This window comes from Mus caroli, chromosome 8 (genome assembly GCF_900094665.2).
Source record: "Mus caroli chromosome 8, CAROLI_EIJ_v1.1, whole genome shotgun sequence".
Lineage (NCBI taxonomy): Eukaryota > Metazoa > Chordata > Mammalia > Rodentia > Muridae > Mus > Mus caroli.
The window spans coordinates 116,240,637-116,259,637 of record NC_034577.1 but is presented as its reverse complement, the minus strand read 5'-3'; the positions used below and the strand labels follow the sequence as shown (position 1 = coordinate 116,259,637).

General features: G+C 46.9%; 1 protein-coding gene across 1 annotated transcript in view; it reads right to left on the bottom strand.

Moving 5' to 3' along the window:
- The window catches only part of Disc1 (DISC1 scaffold protein), a 211,809-nt gene that overhangs the window by 141,285 nt on the left and 51,523 nt on the right, over positions 1-19,001 (bottom strand). The window lies entirely within an intron of this gene.

Genomic DNA, 19,001 nt, shown 5'->3' with positions numbered 1-19,001 from the left:
CCCTAGCACTCTAGGGACTGAGCTACAGCCCTAGCACTCTAGGGACTGAGCTACAGCCCTAGCACTCTAGGGACTGAGCTACATCCCTAGCACTCTAGGGACTGAGCTACATCCCTTGCACTTTGGAGAAGTTGATGCTCATAAGACAATTCTTTTTTAATAGCACAAAATGTTAAATTTAAAGAAATAAATAAAAACTGCTTATCAAGTTGTAGCCAATCACAGGCCTTGAAAGCACAGAACCCACCCTGTCACACAGTAAGTCTTATGGTTATTCTAATGCCCTCAGGTCATCTTGGACAATTTATAAGTGTGGATCACTATAAAACCACTTAGAAAAATAAACCACAGATATTGGAATCCATTCTAGTGAGAAATAACTTTCATGATCAAATCCTAAAGACTGTGAAGTTTCCTATCAAGTCATCTTTGAGCCAGGAGTGATTGTTTACCACTCTGAGGAGGCTAAGACAGGAGACTCCTGAGTTCAAGAGCAGCCTAGGGTATATAGCAAGATCCCCTTTCAAATAAAATAAATAAATAAAGCTATATTTAAAGAAGACTGATCTAAACTCCCATCCTTGGATCACCAGGGTGGCACAGCAGGCAAAGGAGCTAACCACCAAGCCTGAAAGCCTGAGTTCAATCCCCAGAGCCTGTGCCACGGTGGAAGAAGAGAACCAACTCCCACAAGTTATAGGTGCAAAATAAATAATGGGGCTGGACATAACGGGGCAGAGGTAAGTGGATCTCTGTGAGTGTGAGACCCTTCTAATCTAACATAGAAAGTTCCAGGCCAGCCAAAACTATGTAGTGAAACCTGTCTCTAAACATATGAATGATGGATGGGATAATTAAATGAATGGTGTAAGTCCCACCCTTCGAGGCTCACATCCCTGTGTCCTTGCCAGGTGTTGTTCTGTGACCTTGAATCTCTCTACCGGATTGTCGCAGAAAGATAAGATCTCAGACAGTCAGCACTGGCTATCTTTGCTGGGGCCTGCTCCAGTGTCCTGTGCATGCATCACTTGCTATGATATGATAAAAATATTCTACAGGCTTTCCCTAGGTCACTGTAGTTCCCGAGATGCCCCTACATATCCCAAGGGCCCTACAGACTATTCCCATGGAGTCCATTCTACATTAATAGTTTCTAGCCTTTCTTCACAGATCAAGTTAACACTAGTCACAATGTAAGACACAACACTTCTCCCACGCTGGTAGTCACAATGTAGCAGATACAGCCCCTCTCTCACACTGGTAGTCACAATGTAGCAGATACAACCCTTCTCTCTCACTGGTAGTCACAATGTAGCAGGTATAGCCCCTCTCTCACTCTGGTGCTTGGCCAGCAAAGGTGCCCAGGTGACGGGAAGGCAGTGAATGAACAAGAGTCTGGAGAAGTCCCCATCAATAAGTGAATTTCCCATAAATGCACCAAATGGCCTGAATTCAATGTTCAGACACTGCACAGAGAATAGAATTAACTACTTGTCTCACTGCTGTGACAAGATGCTAGACAAAAGCAAGGTAAGAAGGAATGGGTCTATTTGGACTCACGGAGCCAGCCGGTACAGCCTGTGGTGATGGGGATGAAGGGCTGCAGGAGCTTGGGATCACATTGCATTTATAGTCAGGAAGCAGAGAGAGAAGAATGTTCTCTTTCCCTTTCTATTCATGCAAAAGCCCTGTCCTAGGAGTGGTACCTCCCACATCCAGGGTAGGTCTTGCCTCCTCAATGAAACCTCTCTGGGAAAACCCTCATAGACATGTCCAGAATCTACCCCCGCCCCCCTGGTGAGCCTAAATCCAGTCCACAAAGGAGACTAGCCATCACAGGAATTTGCCCAGGACCTGTCCTACTGCCTTGAGGGTATCAAAAAGTGGATTCCAGGACCAAGTCCCAAATAACTAGACTTTGTCCACACTACCTTCTTCACGACTGCCTGCCAGAGCTAATTGGATGTTGCTTGCCAAATACTGTTAATGATACATCCTTTTCAATACTGGTGTTCATCAAACAGGCCACTCGGTTTTCTTGGTCCAGGCTGGGCAGGGTCTCCCAGATTCTAGTGAGATACTCCCACTCTTTAACAAGCACCTGAAGGTCATGTGGCTTTTTTTTTCTCAAGAACTTATATGTTGTTCTATAAAATAAAAACTTTGGTGAAAACCAGTAAAAATATTGTTACATGCTCATAAAATGAAACGTTAATTAAGGCAGTTATAATGAGATTCACTGTGCAGGGGCCAGGGAAAAACCTGAGTTGAACTCTGAGCTTAGCCAGCTGTCTGTCTGACCTTCAAATTATTTAGCCTTTCTAGACTCCAGTTTCCTGATCTGTTAAAAAAAAAAAAAAAAAAGGACATTAATAATAATCTCTATATTATGGGCCTAGGGATTAACCACCATAATCTAAACAATACATCAAGCTTTATGTCTGCAATTTAGTTAATGTCAAAGGACTGGTTGTTATTAGCAGCCCTGATGTGTACGGCTTTGGGAGGCTCATGCTGTGTTTAAAAACCCCAGCCTGGTTTCCCTTGGTCCTCTGCTATGCTCTAAACTGTCTCCTGGTCCTGGATGGTCCCTAAAGGGTTAATCCAGCAAAGTAGTCACCATGGAGAAGAAAACAAAGGAAAACAGGGAGGAGAACAGGAAAGGTCCCAGCTCAGAATGGCTCTGTGCTGTCACTCACTCTGGAGACCATGGCCACCTGAAGTTCTCTTTCAGGTTTAGAAAAGGGAATGTGAATACTCAGCTGTGGCATTAAAGCCTTGGCCACTCTCTCAACTTTCTCAGGGATTCTAACTCTGCAAATGCCACTAGGCACAGGGGATGCAACTTCCTAGGCAGCATCTTCTCCATTTGGTTCTCCACACCCAATTTTATACACTGGTAGCTCACTGGTTTTGCAGGTTACGCACCCCACCCCCCTTATACTGATGGGCTGTACCAAGTAGAAACCCTGAGCGACTCTCACCTTGAATTTTAGGGCCACTCATAGTGAGCAAACCAAGGAGACGTGGGATGAGGGTAAAAGGGGGCAGCAGAACCACTTACGCCATTGGAAGGGATCTGGTGTTGCCTCAAGGTACATGGAGCCATGGATGGCTTTGAGCAGAGGTGTGCTTTGAAAGCAGTTAGTGCTCCACTGCCCCAGCCCCAGTCTGCTGCTATGTTGGGCAAGTCTATAAATGGGCAGAATCTGGGACAACCAGGTCCCTGCTGCCCTCAAGTCAAGCTCGGAAGTGACCAGGGCAAAGTGGTGGTGACAGAATGGTCCTCTGGCAGACAGAGAAATCGTCACACTCTCCACTGATAACCTGCAGCTCTCTCTCTTGGATGGTTCTTGCCTACATTCCTGAGATGCTGGGCAAGCCCAGCCTGCCCTGCATGGAGAGGATCACAGTCTACACTCCCATACACAGTCTACACTCCCATACACAGTCTCTACACTCCCATACACAGTCTACACTCCCATACACAGTCTACACTCCCATACACAGTCTACACCCCCATATACAGTCTACACCCCCGTACACAGTCTACACCCCCGTACACAGTCAGCACTTCCATACATAGTCAGCACTCCCATTCACAGTCTACACTCCCATACACAACCAGATCCCTCCACCAGCCACGGCATCTCAACTCTCCTAACTGTAAGCTTCTAGTGTCAGAGAAAAAGAAACGATGTCACTGTACCTGTCACCTGCAAGGCTCAGAGGCCAAGCACATCTGGTTAAAGGGAGTCTTGGAGGCCCTCAGCCTGTTCATTCACCCTAGGTTTCTGGCACTAACAACTGCATGAGTAGCAGAATTTAGATTCCCCAGAACCCACATAAATGCCCAGTAGGCACAGCAAGCCATCTATAATTCTAGAATGTGGGAAGCAGAGATAGGGGACCCCCAAAACAAGCTGACTGGCTAGACTAGCTGTACAGCTGAGCTCTGGGTCCCACTGAGAGACCTTGCCTCAATGAATAAGGTTAAAAGCAACAGGGGAAGATTCTCTACATCAACCAAGGGTCTCCACATGTATGAGCATGTTCATCCCTGCACACACATGCAAACACACATGTACACACACACACACACACACACACAAGATTCCCTATAGCAACCTAGGGCCTCCACATGCATGAGCATACTCATTCCTGCATAAGCATGCAAACACACATATACACACATGCACATGTACACACACATGCAAACATGAGTAATAGAGGAAGATTCCCTATGTCAACCAAAGGTCTCCATATTCATGAGCATACTCATCCATGCACACACAAACATACACACATTCAAACACACATGCAGATAGATATGAACAATAGAGAAAAATTCCCTATATCAACCTAGAGTCTCCACATGCATGAGCATACTTATTTCTGCATACACATACATCTGTCCACACATATGCAAACACATGTGTGTGTATGTGTGTGTATATATATGGAAAAGGTGTCTGAAGTCATGTTTGATGCTGTCCTGCCTCACATGGTCTTGGGTGTTCTCCCAGCAGGAACTTTGGTTCAGAGCCTTCCTTGTGCTCAGCCTGTGTGTTCACACCCTGGACATACCCTCAAGCTTCCTCCATTTCCATTTCTTCTGCCTCCAGCCTAGACAGGGCTGCCCTGCCAGGGTTCTGAGAGCGCTCCCCTTCATTCCTACACAGAGCTGACACTGCAGTTCCAGCGGCTGCAGGTGCATGAGCAGGTGCATCAAGGGCGTCAGAACACCTGCCACAGCCCGGCGTTACACTGGGCACTCGCACACCTGCCACAGCCCGGCGTTACACTGGGCACTCGCACACCTGCCACAGCCCGGCGTNCTGCCACAGCCCGGCGTTACACTGGGCACTCGCACACCTGCCACAGCCCGGCGTTACACTGGGCACTCGCACACCTGCCACAGCCCGGCGTTACATTGGGCACTCGCACACCTGCCACAGCCCGGCGTTACACTGGGCACTCGCACACATCTTGTTACAAAGTACAGCTTCGGAGGGGCATGGTGACACTCACCTGTAGTTACAGCAGTAGGAGGCTGAAGAAGGAAGGAGGGTTGCTGTGAGTCTGAGGCTAGCTTGGGCTACATAGTTGTGGGAGGGGAGAGGAGTGGAAAGGACCTGTATTGTCCTGGCCAGTTAGTGATGGGGCGAGACTCCTGCATCATTGCCAATTCTTTAAAGTATCCATCCCTGCATTTTCAGCTAAAATTGGGCAATCCGAGCACGCCCAGAGGCATGTCAGGCTGTCACTTCAATTTTTCACACAGATGGTTTGAGACTTTTTCTTTCTTTTTCTTTTTCTAAGACAGGGTCTCTCTACATAGCTCTGACTGCTCTGGAACTCATTAGATAGCCTCAGACAAGAGGTCTACCTCTCTCTCCATCGAGTGCTGGGGTTAAAGGCAGGTGCCACAGTGCCCAGTGTGACTTTTCTTTTTCAACTACGATCTTAACCTGAGCATGTTCAGGAATGGCACTTCGGTGTGATAAGTACAGATTCCGCCTGCTAAATAAACCCCCATGAGTCCTTTGTTTGGGGAGACCATTGCCTGGGAAATAACTTTGTCATCTTCCCTCTGCAGGTAAGAACTCTTCCTGTCCTCTTCCTCCTCCTGGTGGTGCTGACTTTGGTTTTGTGCTTGCTACGACAATAAGCCCCTGCATCGGATTTCAGAACTCCTCGAAGGAGATGATCACTTCTAATATGCAAACTCACAGTAGATACAGAGAGAGCCATGAATGTACACGCACATACATTTCCACATCTCTTCTGTCTGTTCTACTCAGAGGTCCTGAAGAACTGCCAGCCCAGAAGCAATGAACACACCGGGCCCGGATCTGACTTGCAAACATCATCCTCCAGGAAGGAAGCAGAGCCCCCAGGCTGAGACTGCAGCAAGATGAGATGAGTCTAGATTATCTTATACCAAAACGTTAGAAAGCACTGGGAGACTGAGGCTGTGTCAATAGAACACGGGGCCACCTGAAGACGCTCATATATCAGACGACTTGAGCATCAGAACAGATGATAATGACAGTCCTCTTCATCCCCTTGTAGCAAAGTGAGGCATGAGCACAGTGCTGACGGAATGCTTTGTGGGGAGAGGAAGCAGGGAACAGGCTTGAAGGTGAGCTGGTTCCCAGGGACTGTATGGTAAGACCCTCTAAGCTGTATCATTACCAAAAGGAAACGATAGCTCTGAGGTGGTGACGCCTAAAGCCACAGCTTGTCAGTGATGATGGTGGACATCCAGGGTGGGACAGGACAGGCATAGGTTCTTGCAGGTCCCTGTCAGAGGAAGTGGAAGCCTCCGATGCACCTGAGTCATCAATCAGATCAGTACAAGTTCTTCACATCTCCAAACATCCAGAGTCACAACTGCAGGCGATTGCGTTGCTAAAGAGAAGGAGGAGAGGGAGGGGGGGGAAAGGAGGAGGAAGAAGAAGGGGGTGGGGCAGGAGTCACTGGCATTGGGAGTGAGACAGGTTCTAAGCCTGTGGCACAGACTCTTCTCCAGGGACCCAAATTCCTTCCTAAAGGGCAGCAGAACTATGTCTAAATCAACTTCATGACTTGGACGCTACAGAGCAGTGGCCTGGGGACATATCCTTGTTTAGAGACACAGATCTTAGTCCTGGAGGGCAAGGAGGCACCATGGCTCTAGCGTGCCATCAAGTGGCCAAGCAAAGATCTGCAATGACTTGTGTGTTCAGTCATAGTCACAGAACGAGGGGCAAGTGTGAGCTCAACCTGTGACTTCCCTGATTTCTAAATAAGTCATTTTCACTATGAGTTAAGCCAGCATCCTGGGCAGCCTTTTTGAAGCCTCCTCTTCCTCCCTCTGCTTTAGTGGTTGAAGAGACAGGGCTTGCTTCCCTTGTGTGATGGCTTGAATAGTCATGGCCCCCGTAGACTCATGGGTTTGAATGCTTGGTCATTAGGGAGTGGCATCATTTGATAGGGATTCGGAGGTGTGGCCTTGTTGGAGGAGATGTGTCTCTGGGAGTGGGCTTTGGGTTTCAAATGCTTAAGCCAGGCCCCTGTCTCTCTCTGAGTCCTGCTGCATCTGGATGTAGAACTCTAACTCTCCAGCACCATGTCTGCCTGCATGCCACCATGCTTCCCGCCATGCTGACAATAGACTAAACCTCTGAAACCATAACCCAGCCCCAATCAAAATGCTCTCCTTTAGATGAATTACCTTGGCCACAGGGTCTCTTCACAGCAACAGAACATTGACTAAGACACCTTGACTCTCTTTCTTTTAACCCTGTGTTGTTTGGAACACTCTGCAACACGGTGAATATGAATTCCTGTGGTAAGCCGGGCAGTGGTGGCACACGCCTTTGATCCCAGCACTTGGGAGGCATAGGCAGGTGGATTTCTGAGTTCGAGGCCAGCCTGGTCTACAAAGAGAGTTCCAGGACAGCCAGGGCTATACAGAGAAACTCTGTCTCAAAAAAACAAACAAAAACAAAAAACAAACAAACAAAAAACAAAAAAAAATGAATTCCTGTGGTAGATCCAGGCCATTGTAATGAGGAATATGCTGCACACACAGGTGTCCAACAAATGCAGCTGGCCAATGATTTAACAGAAATAATGTAATAAGAAAGAGAAATAGTGTTTGCACTTTGTAAATAGAGATGAATAGCAAGAATAAGTGAACAAATTTGAAATTCATCAAAAAGAAAAGGTGCCCACAAGTAGTAAGAAAAAACAGACATTGAAGAAAACCTTCTGACTGGCAAAATCTGTTGCAAGTGCGAATATTACACGGCAGAGGATTTCAGGACAGAAACGCCAGCCGTCACCTCACTCTACCTCAAAGCAAGAGGATTTGTTAGGTCACTGTGTTGTTAATGGTTAATCTTCTTATTGCTGTTAATTTTATGATCACAGTTAATTTTCTTGTTACTGTGACAAAACACCTGACACCCACACAAGGGGGGATTAATTTTAGCTCACTGGTCAAGGTGGCAGAACCTTGAGGCAGCTGGTCACACGGAGTCCACAGCCAGGAGTCACGTGGCACCCACGGTCCGGAGTCACGTGGCACCCAGAGTTGGGAGGCAAAACGAGATGAATGGTGACGCTCAGCTCAATTTCTCCTTTTCAGTGAAGTGCAAGTCCCCAGTCTGTGAAATGGTGCTGCCCATATTGAAGGCAGGTGTTCCCTCCTCAGATCTCTGGAAACGCTCTCAAAGAAACACCCAGAAGTATATGACTCAAGATCCCTTTGACAAGAAAGATTAACCATCATACACATAAATCTATTAACGTTTAACAAGGCTCATCTACTACCCTTAGCCTATCAGTACTAAGGGCCTGCTTTACTACTGTGCCACAAAAACACCGAGAAGGACAACAAATGAATGGTCGAGCATTTGCGTAAGTATTTATGAAGCAGAAACTTTACATAAAGACATCTTGCTAAGTAGATTGGATTCCAGTTATGTATCTGCCCATGGGATGACAGAATACATGGTATGAGCAATATTCTTAGAGACAGGTGACCAGTCTGCACCCGATGGGGCCTCTCTGGCTGCAGCCATCAACATCTTCGAGAGTCATTTTTCATCGCGTTTTACATAATAGCCAAGAAATGCAATTTCTCGAGAGCTGCATATTCTCACTCTCATTAGCATACATATCACACGTAGATGGCCGGTTTGCAAGGATTAGACTGTAATAAGATGTATTTCCGACCATCTCAAGCACAATGCAGCCAATCTTTGACATTTCAGAATATTGGAGTTTGTTGGGGTCATTTTCATAAAGATCAGCCGCCACCAGGGCACCATAGAGATGTCAATTGCATTAAGCATTCCTGAGCATCTAACACACGCACAGTCATGTATGTATGTTATTTTTGAACTCCACAACTTGCGGGGTAGAATTACAAATGTAGGAAGCAGATTTCAGAACACAAATAATTTGCTCAGGGTGTCAAAGTAAGTGTACAGCAAAGGTAGATTTGAACCTTGGTCCTGTCACATGTCAGCCCCTAGGCTTTGACCACAAACTTCTGTAGAGTCACCTGTTCCTACACCCCATCACAAAGGGCTCTCATCTCCCTGCTCCTGTCAGACACAGGAAAGACACTGAGCCCCTCATGTCACTCAGGTCTAAGAGGCTGAGTGATAACCACCTGCTTCCTGGAATCTAGTACAGGGCCAGGCACACAGTAGGCACTGTGTAAGTACTCCATCAACACATGAGTCTGGGTTTCTGTTTGAACAAGACATAGAAAAACAGCCACCATGTTATAAGCAAGGCCATGTGTGGCGTGTAACAACCCCTAAGGTAACCCCAAAGTGGGTGAGTCCTACTTTGCAAATGAAAGACTGCAGCCTAAGGAATGGTTGAAACATTCTCCTAATTATTTACACAGCTTCAAGGTTCAAGACTAAAGTCCCTGATCAGTCCACCTCCACACTCAGCTCATCACCATCTTTCTCTAGAAAGGCTGGTGCCCCTCCTCCTTTAGCCATGCCAAGTCTTGAACTCCCGGTCTAAAAGCTCCATGCCAATACCCACCATTCCAACAGCTCCTTTCCTGCTCTGCCTTTTCTTCACACAAAGAGCTGAGCCACCAAAACAAACAAACAAACTCATTAAAGCAAAAACAGCCTTGGATCCAGTTCTAGGGAATGGCAAAGGCAACTCTAGCATTTCCGCCTGTGTCGGAGAGCAATTAGAAAAGCCACGTGGAAGTAGTTTAATACTGCAAGATGAAAACAGGATGCAAGACTATAGATCTGCATTCTCTGTGCTCTGTGATTACAACTGTGGTTGGGTTTTTTTGTTTTTTGTTTTTTTTTTCCTAGAAACCTGAGCAGAATTAAGAGCTCAGAAGTGTCTATGATTATGAGTGATATTATCTCAATTTCTCCACTTACGAAATCAGCTGTAAAATCCCAAGCCGCTTCTTATTTCAGGAAGTTATTAACTTGCTGGTGTCTTCTTCTAGTCTTTGATTTCTGCATAAATGTGGAGATTTGGTTTCCTCACATTCTTAATGCTAAGCCGCTTAGAGTAAGCCTGGCTCCCGAGGGTCAAAGATCCCTCCAGTGAGCATGGAGTGGGTGATATCTGGAAATGTATTCTTCAAAGCTCAGGGCACGGAGTAGTGGCCTGGGAAATTGTCTGGAGGCAGTGGGAAGGGGCAGCTGGCCTCCAGAGAGGATAACGAAGCTGTGGAACACCAGTGCTCATTCAGCTGAGACACTTGCTCACTCAGCACACCGCCCATTGCCTCGCTCTTGACACACGGTCATTGATTTGCTCTGACATATTTCAGCAGAATGTGTGGTTTGAAACATCTGTTCTCCCCCCCCAAAAAAAATTATCATGCAAAACATTTACACTGTGAGTGACCAAGATAGTAACAGTAAAGAGACCTATGTGTGCATGTGTGTATGCTTGATGTGTGTGTGCATGCATATATATGTACATGTATGTGAGCATATATGTACACATGTGTGCATGCACATGTACATATGTGTGCATGTGTATATGTTTGAATGTGTGTGTGCATGCATGTGTGAATGCCTATGTGTTTGTGCACATGTGTGTATGTGTGTGTGCATGTATGTACCTATGTGCCTGTGTGCATGTGTACAGTGTGCATGTATGTGTGTGTGCCTCTGTGTGTGTGCATGTGTGTGTGTGTGTATGCCTGTGTGTGTGCATGTGCATATGTGCATGTGGGCCTGTGTGTGTGCATGTGGGGGGGGCCTGTGTGTGTGCGCACATGTGTGTTTGTGTGTGTGTTCTGTCAACACACTTTGCAAATGCTGTGGCAATTCATAGCCACATCAGAAAACACAGAAATCGGTCTGGTTGTGAGCTTCTGGGAAAGGGCTTCCCTGAGCCACCCTTAAGCATATCTCACCTCTATACTGCAAATAAAAGGCAAGGTTATGTTCGAGGCTAGCCTCGTTTACATACATAGTCATAGCTATATAGAGAGATCCTGTCTCAAAAAAAAAATTCTTACACTAAATACCAATCTCCAAGGGTGCTAGGGCGGTAACTAACTAGGCAACTCCCTTCTGGCTACAGTTTATTAAGCCCTCGGTTTTTCAAAATTACAAAAATCTGTCTCTAAAGAATGGTTCTTTCAGTGCTGCAAAAGTTAATCACCTGCATATGTGGTCCAGGGTCAAGCTCCGGTTTGGAGTAGATGTATCTCTACTGGCAACTGTCCAGTGGCAGAAGGATGCGATGGCTTTATCCACTGCTTCCTCAGAGCTGAGACCATCGTCATTCCTGAACCTCAGTTCTCCCTCACCATCACCAGCACTGCCTTAGCCACAACCATAACCACCTCCTCCACTACGACATCAGCACCACCTCCTCCATCACCATCACTTCTACCACCATCAGCACCACTGCGATTCCCATCACTCACATCCCTCTCCCCCTACTCCATCTCCACCACCACCGCACCATTGATCCCATTGATCCCAATTCCACTATTGAGTCCTGGGGGAGAAGCATGAAACACCCTGCCTATATCTGTCTATATTTCTGTCTATATTTGGTAATACATACAAGTTGAAAGACCTTGCCAGAGAAATGGGAACATTCTTTGGATAATTTCAGACAAAATGTTACTTGCTGATACAATGTAACGAACCAGGAAGGGCAGGTGTCACCTTACTAACAATGACCTATCTACACCAAGACCTAAGTTGGTGGTGGCTGTATATATGAGCTCTATAAATACCAGAGGTGGGTTGTGAGAAAACAGGCGTGAGCTTTGGAAAGCCAGAAGCACACAGATGCTCTTCAATGGCTGGTTACTGGCATTAGCCAAGTCTGCTCATGTTGTCTTATCGACCTTCCTAGGCATACTGCTCACCTCCTCATGGAGCCTCAAGTCCATCTTCCCTAGAGAGTCCTTGTGATTGTAGTGGCAAGAGTGGACACCATGGCTCATCAGGGCTCAGGGGCATTCATATGATAGAATTATGAATTCAAAGAAGCCATTTAATGTAAGCTACTATCTTGATTGGCTCTTGATCAGAATCTTACTTTGCCTTAGGCTCTTCAGCAGTGAATCATGACCCTCCCCCCCTAGGGATATGAGGTAATCAGCCTTGTCCTAGGTTATGGGCACACACCCTCAGTGGAACTATGACCATTGCCATGAAGTAGGGCAGGAGGTATGAAATTTAGTCAAAAGATCCTTTCCGTTATCACTGTTGGTAATTATTGATTATGATGTTAATTAGTTGGTTAGTTTTGTAATTTTTAAGATAGGGTGTCTCTCTACAGCTCAGGTTAGCCTATAATTCATGGTCTTCCTGCCTCAGACTTGAAAGTGCCTAGAGCCTTTCTAAGTTCACTAAAAATTATGCCAAATTTAATAGGTGTCCCTAAGAAAGTAGTTTGTGGGAAAACCAAATAGACCACCCCTTCTGGTAAGACCTCCATGTTTATACAAGGGGAAAGTTACAGAAAACGCTTTTAGTGAACCAACTGTTATGAATCTCGCAGCTCTCTGCATCCGCAAGGTTAGCCTAAGCTTGATATGGCAATAAAAGCAAAGCAAGTTTTGGGGGTTGATACTTGTCTTAGTCAGGGTTTCTATTCCTGCACAAAACATCATGACCAAGAAGCAAGTTGGGGAGGAAAGGGTTTCTTCTGCTTACACTTCCCCACTGCTGTTCATCACCAAAGGAAATCAGGACAGGAACTCACACTGGGCAGGAACTTGGAGGCGGGAGCTGATGTAGAGGCCATGGAGGGTTTTTTCTTACTGGCTTGCTTCCCCTGGCTTGCTCAACTTGCTTTCTTATAGAACCCAGCACTACCAGCCCAGGGATGGCACCACCCACCACAGGCTTGGCTCTCCAACCCTTGATCACTAATTGAGAAAATGCCTTACAGCTGGATCTCATGGAGGCATTTCCTCAAGGGAGGCTCCTTTCTCTGTGATAAGTCCAGCTTGTGTCAAGTTAACACACAAAACCAGCCAGTACCAATATTGTTTTAAAATTGGGTTCCTACAGTGTCTTTTTAAGGTCTTCCCTAATTCTTAAATTTCCATGGGGAACGTTCAAAACAAGCCCAGACCCAGATATAGGCTCCTTTTCTAGTTACAGAGAAATGTAACAGGCAAAAGCTACATATCCATTCACAGACATGTAAAGTGAGAATCCTGGCATGGTGTCTTACATCTTTAATCTCAGCACTCACAATGCTGAGGCAGGAGGATTACAACATTCTGAAGCCAACCTAGGCTTCTTGGTGAGATCATGTATCAAACACACACACGCACACACACACACACACACCACACGCACAGACTATATCAGCTTGGAAGGGAAAATCCTGTCTAAAATGTAATAACAGATCTACCTTCATGATAAATGTCAGACATTACTTACATGCTAAACCTGTGGCCACAGGCACATCCCATGGAGAATGTGGATCCACTCCAAATAACAGAGAGTGTGTGCTGGTTCACGCTAGATGAAAGACACGGCACATACAAATTCCCTCCTGGAATGCAGAGTGTACCAGACTCTCACACTTGCCTCCCGCTGGTGACATTGTATTGGGAGATGGTGGAGCCATTAGGATGTGGGGCCGAGTTGGAGGAAATGGGTCACTGGAGAAGAAGCCAACCTTTGTTGAGTCAGAAGCACACACCCCCAGCGCCATGAAGTAGCTACCACAATGTGTCCCCGACATGGGACAGCAGCTGCCTAGTCTATACACAGAACCTAGACACCCGTCAGGACACCCTAGGAACGAAGTTAAGAGGCAAGTTCTTCACAGCAGCGATGAATACACGCACCCCTCAACCTTCCAACAAGGTCATGTGATCACCTGAGCCAGGCTATGAGTTCAAGGCCCGGGCAGTATGTCTTGGGTCCTTTGTACATTCAATTACTCTGTGAAATGACCCCACAGAATGCTCAGGGGTCACTCTTCTGGCTTCTGCTTCATGAACATTTTTACTTCCTTCCGTGAACATTACAGATCTGGGGCCACCTTGTAGACTGGCAGCAGAAGCTCTCCTGGCCCTGTGGCTATTTTTGGAATAAGCCAAAGGCCTTGTCACGACTTTGGTTGCACTGGTTTTCCTATTAAACTGAACAAGGCATCCAATTAGCTCCTAGGAATCGACTGTTGAGGACCAATCTGCTGCACGGGTGTTTTCATAAGAAATTAGTGGTCTCCGGTGCTTGAAAACCACAGGCTTTGTTCGCGCTCTTAACGGCTGATCCTTGCAACCTGTAATCTCTCCAACTTCGCTTTTAGCATATTCACTTCACCCAATTCAAGATGCTAGGGTACATTATTCAGCAACCACTGGCATTGTTTTCTAAAGTAGGATGTGAGCCACTTTGGTGTGGCTCTCCCTTCCTGGGATGCAGAATGGAGCATGCCTGTGTTCTGCTCTGTTCTGAACTGACTCTCCAAATGGCATGTCAGTGTGAACAGCTCAAACTCTTGAGTAGTGTAAAGAGAGGTAGGTACAACAGCATCGTCAAATAAAAGAAAAAAAAAAAAACCCTTAGAGGCTTAAGTGATTTCCACAGCCTGAGTTTCTCCAATTAGGATGAGATCTAATCAGAAGGAAGAAGACATGCGAGAGCATTACTTTCTAGAAATAACATGGAATGAAGCTTTCTTTGGGCGGAGGCACAGTAATGCAAGTCAAATGCTGACCTTCAGTGTCAGAGTGACCTTAGTAGAAATCACAGGACAGCAGCCAACTGTAAGAAAGACTAAGGACCTCCATTCGTCATGCTGTGAGCCTGAACGTGCGCTGGCTCTAATAGTTCCTCTGTAAACAGTCAGAAGAAGCCAAAGGACAAAGGAATACCCACCCAGCTCCGCAGGGCACCACATCAATTGGAGAAATTAGCCTAAGTTGGTAGGAATGTTTTCAGAGGGAAAATGCCATTGCAAGAGAAAGTCATTGCAAGAACTCTGAATTTTCTCATGGGGCCCCCTATGGCAAGAAGACCCATTCCATGGCCATCAGGCCCAGGTCTCATGTGTTGCAAGAACAGAGCCATGAGACTCCTCAACTGTGAGGACAGACAGTGGCCAGGCCTCTGGCTAGGTGTCAGCTCATGCCTAGACCAAGGGGAACAGCCAGCAGGCACTTCCAGGACCAGACCTCAGATGGAAGAGCCAATAAAGGATGCACACAAGAGTGTGCATTCCCTCTGCCTCTACAGAGTGTCCTCTAGTGTGAGAAGAAAATCAAAAACAAAGGTGATTTTTCTCCTGGAACAAGAGACCCAGAGCTGAGTCCTAGACCAGCCAGCTGACTTCATCGTCTGGGAGATTTCTTCTCTCTAAGCTCAGAATGCCTGCTCATTTTACACACGAGACTATCAACATTAAGCCCATCTTGGGCCATCAGATTATTAAAATGGCAGTCCCCCCAAAAATGCCTATGGACACTTTTTAAAACCATAGGTGTAAAAGTTGTAACCAAAGTCTTGATTCAGATTAACTCCTCTCAGTGGCATTGTGGTTTTGACTTAGTTAGGGTCACTGTTGCTGTGACGAAACATCACAACCAAAGCAGGGTGGGAAGGAAAGACGTACACTTCCACATCACTGTCCATCAATGGAGGACATCAGGGCAGGAACTCAAGCAGGGCAGGAACCTGGGGGCCAGAACTGATGCAGAGGCCATGGGGGAGTGCTGCTTCTTGGCTTGCTTAGTCCACGAGGCTGGATGTCTCAAATGCTCTTAAGTCCACAATAGAATACCAATGAAGTAGGCGCTAAATGCCAGTGAGGGAATGGACTTGAAAGCAAGTGAGAGCAAGCAGGAAGAGACCAGGAGCTTCCTTCTACTGTGCCCTTAAATAAGCTCCCAGCAGAGGATATGACCCAGATACATTTTCTGAGCTCAAACGCTCTGGATTAAAGGTGCGCCTTCCTACTTCAGGGATCCAGATTATTAGTGGATCTTCCTACTTCAGATGAAGCGATATATATATTTTTTTAATTAAACATACTCACAGATGTGTCTTCCATTTGGGAGATTTAGTTAATCCCAGGTGGAGTCAAGTTAACAACAAAGAATAGCCATCGCAGGTCTCTGTCTTACATGTTTTATTGCCAGCTGGGGGGGGGGAGGCATTTGGGGAGACCTAGCTGGAGGAAATGGCTCACAGGAGGCAGTCTCTAGCTCCTTCTTCCCTCCCTTGTGGCTCCTTGTGGCTCCCACTGCTACGATGTTCTGTGCAAGGAAATGGGGCCAAACCACCAAGGGCCGAAGCCCTCAGAAGCTGTGAGCCAAAATGAATCCTGTCTCCCTCAACTTGTTTCTGTTGGGTCCCATGCTTCTAGAAACAAAAGCTAAACAACAGAACATCGTCTCTGACATGGGGCACACATTCGATGTGGCCAGCCCCTCAAGGACCATCACATAGGGAAGAGTTGACAATGGCCTTGCCTGATGTTCCCACATCTCGTATGTAAGATGTATGCTCACTCCTGTTGCTGCCCACCTCTTTCAGGACACACAGGTACACACAGGCAGCACAGGTTTCTTCTGGCACCTAGGTTCTAAGCCACCTGGAAGTCGCAAAGCCCTTAAAGGAACCATGGGACACATGGATAACTAAATTCTGTCGTGCACTTTAGCACAATGTCAGTAACAGAAAATAAGAGGGGGTGACAAGCATGCAGTAAAATTAAGGCAAAATGCACAGGTGTCCTCAGAGCAAGGCAAACAGAACACTGTGGGCTAGGAGTCCACGCTTTCCACACTGGTGATCATTTGCTACGCTCAACTGTTCTATTATCTTTCAGACAGCCGGAGACAAGCAGCAGGAGGCTTGCATGAGCTGGCATTTCAAGTGTAAAATTGCTAGACTTCATGTTTAAAGTGCATTATCAGGGCAGTCCTGTTCCTGTACTCTTTTCTACAATAATCTTGTAGGTACATGCCAGAACCTTGCAGGGCAGGGTACAGTATCACTGACCACCCAGATCAATCAAGAGCTAGAAAGAGTATAGGCTGGGGAGGTGGTTTACTGGCAAACCGCTTGCATTGCAGGCATGAAGACCTGAGTTCAAATCCCCAGAATCTACATTGAAAGCTGAGCACAGGGGAACACACAGCCATCTTAGTGATGATGAGACAGAGACAGAGACAGAGAGACTCCTGAAAGCTAGCCGGCCAATGAGAGACCTGTCTCAAACAATGGAAATGCTAAGGGCTTGAGGCCTGACACCCAAGGGTGTCCTCTGACCACCACATATGCAACATGCATGCACATGCCTGCACTCATATGTGTAGCCACACAAGCACGTGTGCACACACACAAGGAAGGAATGCATGTGGTATCATGCACATCCATCTATCTGTCTTACGTTCTTCTACTGGACTGTTTTTAAAACTCTGAGGCAGAGCAGCAGAGATGTTTGTGAACCCATGTGCCACCTGCAGAGCTATGGACAGGGTGTGTGGAGTGATGTCATCGGTGAGCTGTGTGCAGGGTGTTTGGAGTGATGTCATCGGTGAGCTGTGGGCAGGGTGTTTGGACTGATGTCATTAGTAGAAAGAACTTTCCTCCTGTGTTGACCACTCCCAAATGACATCATCTTTTCTGTTGTCTGAGAGGCTACACCCCTTCCTTGTCCCCTACGTATCCACAAAGAGAGGTGTCCCTGGAGCCCAGAGCTCACATGGACCCAGGGAGATGGACAGAATGTCACAGTTGGAGTGTCCAGGAGCCAAGCTGGACAGCATAGCTCAGCATCCCTGCATTCTTGCTAGAGGCTAAGACCTTGAGCAATTCTCCCACACAGCTTCTCTGGAACCCCAAGCTTACAATGCAGGCCCCAAGAAGAAGCCTAAGTGTATGTTTGCCTTGGCTGGCGACCATTTTCATCAAAAGTGTGCTGTCTGAGAAGGCAGCCACTAGCCAATGGGGTGCTTAAAGTAACAAGAACACAAACACAAAGCCAGTGGTGTTTTGTTCTGTGTCTGTGTCCTTCTTCCTGGAGGTTATGGATGCAGACTCCGCTAACCCACAGACAGTCGATTGTTCACTGACACCAGGTACAGCAAGCTTGTCACCATGCACTAGGGGTCCTTTGGGTGAGAAGACAGAGTCTACTCAGCTGCCAGGAAAGAGAGAGGAAGAAAGGAGAGAAGGACAAAGGCAGAGCTCACGTGGTTACAAAAGACACCCGCCAAGGATGAGGGAGAGGCAAGGGAGAGCTATTGTGTGAGGCACAGTGTCTAGGGGTGCCATGACATCAATGGTGGGACAAAATCACCAGACGAAGTTGTCTCGTAAACCAGAATGAAGGCGGTACTTTCCAAGGTTTGCTCTGGGTGGACCATCAGAGAGGTTCATTTTAATCAGTGTTAACGTAGCCATGGGGCCATGTGTAAGTGACTGCTTGGGCTGCATGAGGCTTGGTAAGAAGAGCCAGCCACGGCTAGTGTGTCCATCTCCATCACACAGTGTAGGAATGGGGAAGGCTGTTAGCACTCTACAGACCTGGCTCTGCATGTGAGCTGCTGCCTGCCCAGGGTTTAGGGTGAGCATGAACTGACACCAAAAGAGGTAGGGCCTTGGTTATGGTCCTGGAGGACCCAGAGTACAGCTCTCTGTACTGTTTCCACTCTGATTTCTTCTGTTCTTCTGAGATGAAGTCTGTATGCGTAACCCAGACTATCCTTGAACACTGGGTTCCCCTGTGTCAACTCTAAGAGTTGGGGTTATATGTGTGACGTTAGTAGCGACTGTCAGTTTGACAGGGCGTAGAATCCCTTGAACGCATGCCTGTCAGGCTGTCGGGGATTACTGAGATTGGATGAGTTTGACTGAGGTAGAGACACACACACTGACTAATTGACAAATAAGGAGGAGCCAAACACCAGCATCATCTCTCCCTGCTTCCTGACCATGGATGCACTGTGACCGGCATCATCTCTCCCTGCTTCCTGGCCACGGATGCACTGTGACCGGCATCAT